The sequence below is a fragment of the Chrysochloris asiatica genome, unplaced genomic scaffold, assembly GCF_000296735.1.
Source record: "Chrysochloris asiatica unplaced genomic scaffold, ChrAsi1.0 scaffold00106, whole genome shotgun sequence".
Lineage (NCBI taxonomy): Eukaryota > Metazoa > Chordata > Mammalia > Afrosoricida > Chrysochloridae > Chrysochloris > Chrysochloris asiatica.
Genome location: NW_006408624.1, coordinates 10,500,450 through 10,504,573, shown reverse-complemented (window position 1 = coordinate 10,504,573; position 4,124 = coordinate 10,500,450). Strand labels below are relative to the sequence as shown.

Here is a 4,124-nt window from a genome sequence, read left to right as displayed (position 1 = left end):
AAAAAGAGGAAGACCCCCAATGAGATGGATCGGCCAGGTGGCATCATTGATGGTGTCAAGTGTGGCAGCAGTAGTGAGGTTGGCCCAGGATCGGACATTATTTTGTTCTGCTGTGCATGGGTTCGCTATGAGTCGGTTCCAACTCAATGGCACCTGACAACAACAACAATAAGAAATTCCAAATTCATTGCCCTGTTCAGGGCATGTACTCAACAGGAAGTGCTAATTCAACAAATGCTACTGAGATGTGTATGCCAAAATATGTTACCTTCGACTCAGAGACAGTGTATGCTTTACCAACCATTGCATTTGCATTTGGTTGCCACCCTCTGTCTTGCCGATTTACAGTGAGCTGAAAGATCGATCACAGAAAAAAATGCAGATGATTTCCAATATCTCCTTTTTTGCCATGTTTGTTATATACTTCTTGACCGCCATTTTTGGCTACTTGACATTCTATGAAAATGTACATTCAGACCTCCTTCACAATTACCAGAGTAAAGACGACATCCTTATTCTGACAGTACAACTGGCTGTCATTGTCTCTGTCATCCTCACTGTTCTGGTGGTGTTTTTTTTTTACAATTCATTCATCTTTATTTGAACTGGCTAAGAAAACCAAGTTAAATTTATGCGAGCCTATCTTGGTTACCTTTATACTCTTGGTTATTGTCAACTTGTTTTTGATCTTCATACCCTCAATGAAGGATATTTTTGGAGTTTTAGGAGTAACATCTGCTAATATGTTGATTTGCATTCTTCCTTCATCTCTTTACTTAAAAATTGCAAACCAGGATGGATATAAAGGAACTCAAAGAATCTGGACTGCTCTCTTCTTGGGCCTGGGAGTTTTGTTTTCTCTGGTCAGCATTCCCTTGGTCATCTACAACTGGGCCTACTCTTCAAGTACTGGCAAAGGTCACTGAAACCTACCAAGAAGAGGATACATTCCTGTCTGCTGTTCCTTGAAATCACCACACATCAGCAACCCACCACCCCATCACTTCTTTCAAGTTTACAGAAGCAAATCAGAATTCACAGCATACTTAAAATGGAGTAAAAAGCAACAACAACAACAACAACAAAAAACAGAGACAGTTCTATAATGGGTCATGCCCCTTTGAGGTTTGGGATCAATTTAAAGATTGATTGTTAAATGTTTGTTTTTTCCTTCAAATTTCATGCAAACATGTTCCCAACTACTTTTCACAATGATTTCTCATTCTTCTGTGTTGTGTCTTCATGGTCTCTTAGAACTTTGAGAATATCATCATCAATCATGTTTATTTGTTATCCATCAGGTTCTGAAATAATTTTCTCACTGATATTCAGTTCACACACTCTGTACCTTTTTAGAAAAGAAAAGAATCTTGAATTGTATATATTTATTTTGCATTACTGGGGGAAATGATTTCATAAATAATTTGCCTGTTTGGGTTATTTTAGCACACAGAGAGAGTCACATGGCAGCCATGGGGTGTGTGCCATTGCTGGATCTGTGCAGGCCCAGTATTTGAGGAGTCCGTGATGCCTGGCAATCCAGTGAGCTCTAGGTCGACGGACGCTCTGTCCTGCTCTCATACATACTCTGGCCAGTAATTCTTAGCTGGGAAACAGGCAGGACTGATTCTTACTTTGGTAAATCTATTAAACTATACTTTTGGGTTAAAAAAAAAAAGGTAGAAGTCTAAGCTACCTTGAAGGTATTAGCAAAAATCAAGACTCCAGGAATTGATGGAATACAAACTGAAATCTTTCGACTAAGTGATGCAACACTGGAGGCACTATGCCAAGAATTTTGGAAAACAGCTAACTGGTCAGTTGTTTGGAAGAGGTCCATTACAAAGAGAGGTGACCCAACAGAATGCAGAAATCATTGGACAATATCATTAATATCACATGCAAGTAACATTTTGCTAAAGATAATTTTAAAGTGACTGCAAGAGTACATTGACAGCATGTAAACTTGCTGGCGACCCGTTGATCTGCTTGTGAGTGGAAAAGGAGGGGAAAGGCAGCAATGAAGAAATGGGCTGACCTTTGGTAGTGTGAATTATTATATATGCCTGAGTGTTTTTAAAAAAAGAGCTAAAGTGAATAGAGAGAAATACTGTTAATTGATGGTACATGGAGGGGATTATAATCATTGTAATGAAACAAGGTGTATGATTTGTTTAATGTAAAACTGATGATCTGCCTGTAAAATCTCACTCAATCCACAATAAAAACCTTAAAAAAAAAAAAAAAAGGCAGGGGACACTACCTTTATACCTACAGCACAGCTTTTATGGTTATTTGATGTAATGATATGCTGATTTTTTTGAAAATCACACTTTCCTAATTCAATTTTTAAGTGTGAAACCCACCATTTAGAACATAGGGTGAAATTGTTTAAATGACAAACATTTTAAACAATTTCATAAGTACTCATGTATGTTATAGCTCTTTCCTCCCCACAACATTTAGATTTAGATACTTTAGATCATTTTAATCTGTTTAAAACTCCTGACTTGCAAAATTCATTTTCAATTTTCCCTACGGACTATAGGCTCCCTTGTCACCATAACTTTGTCCTTTCAATCCTCTCCACTAGTCTCATCTCTCCACTTGCTTAAAGCCATAAACCAAATCCACTGCCATGAAGTTGACTCTGACTTGATTATCTAGCTCATACTCATCCTTTTCAACATTAATTTTTACCTTTTCCATGAAGTCTCTTATAGGATATCCTGCCTGAGAATCCACAACATTCTTTTCATACATAGTTATGATGTTCTTGTTAAATGCCATCAAGTCAGTTCCAATGCATAGCAACCCTGTATAGGGTTTCCAAGGAGCAGCTGGTGGGTTTGAACCCATTGACCCTGTGGTTAGCAGTTCAGTGTTTTTCCTACAGCTTCAAACCAGGGTTCCATGACACAATACTTCTCAAACTGAATTGTATATGTTTCTAACTTAAATTTTACTTAAATCTGCTTTGGAAGAAGTACAACTAGAATGTTCCTTACAAGCCAGGATGACCAGACTGTCTCTCATACTTTGGACATATTATCAGGAGAGACCAATCCCTGGAGAAGGACATCATGCTTGGTAAAGTGGAAAGTCAGCGAGAAAGAGGAAGCTCCCCAATGAGATGGATTGGTACAGTGGCAGCAGCAATAGACTCAAGCATAACAATGATTGTGAGGTTGGCGCAGGACTGGGCAGTGTTTCATTCTGTTGTGCAAAGGTCACTATGCGTCGGATGTGACTCAATGACATCTAACAACATCAATAATACAGAATAAAAGAGCAGCGCCCTGCCCCCCCCCAAAAAAAAGAAAGAACTGGGCTGTTTGACCACATTCCATAGACTTCCATCAACCTGGAAATGAAAGAGAGAAAAGGAAGGGCTGGTTGGTCCGAAGTGTATTGAGACCTGGGGATTCCTGAGCCCATCAACAAAGACATAGCAACGGAGGGCTAGAGCTGAGAGCAAAGCATCCAGTTGATATGAAGTGTGAGGGGAGACATACAAGAACACCCAAACTTTAGATAATACTCATTTGACCTAGCTTTGATGGCTTGATCTTCAGAACTCAACCTGTTGTTGTTAGGTACCATTGAGTCAGTACCGACTCATAGCAACCCTGTGCACAACAGAACAAACACTGCCCGATCCTGGGCCAACCTCACAATTATTGCCACTCTTGAGCCCATTGATGCTGCCACTTTGCCAATCCATCTCGTTGGGGGCATTCCTCTTTTTCTCTGACCTTGCCTTACCAAATATGATATCCTTCTCTAGCACATAGTCCCTCCTGACAATATGGCTGAAGTATGAGAGACGAAGTTTGGTCACGCTAGCCTCCAAGGAGCATTTGTCTTCTCGAGCTGCCCTTTGAAATTTGCTGTTCAGCTCTTGTACTTCCTCATTTCTTCCATTTGCTTTAGCATCTGTACGCTGGAGAGCAAGTTTCAGTGTCTTTTCTGACATGCATTTTGATATTTTCCTTCTTTCGTGTTTTCTTTATGACCTTTTGCTTTCTTCCTGTATGGTGTTCTTGATGTCATCCCACAACTCTTCTGACGTTCAGTCTTTAGTGTTTAATGCATCAAATCTGTTCTTCAGATGATCTCTAAAT

The 4,124-nt window shown here is 39.5% G+C and overlaps 1 protein-coding gene and 1 pseudogene across 2 annotated transcripts in view; both read left to right on the top strand.

The window, feature by feature from the left end:
• Positions 1–926, top strand: part of LOC102841367 — a 3,941-nt pseudogene extending 3,015 nt beyond the window's left edge.
• SCMH1 (sex comb on midleg homolog 1 (Drosophila)) overlaps positions 1–4,124 on the top strand; it is a 296,989-nt gene that overhangs the window by 116,388 nt on the left and 176,477 nt on the right. The window lies entirely within an intron of this gene.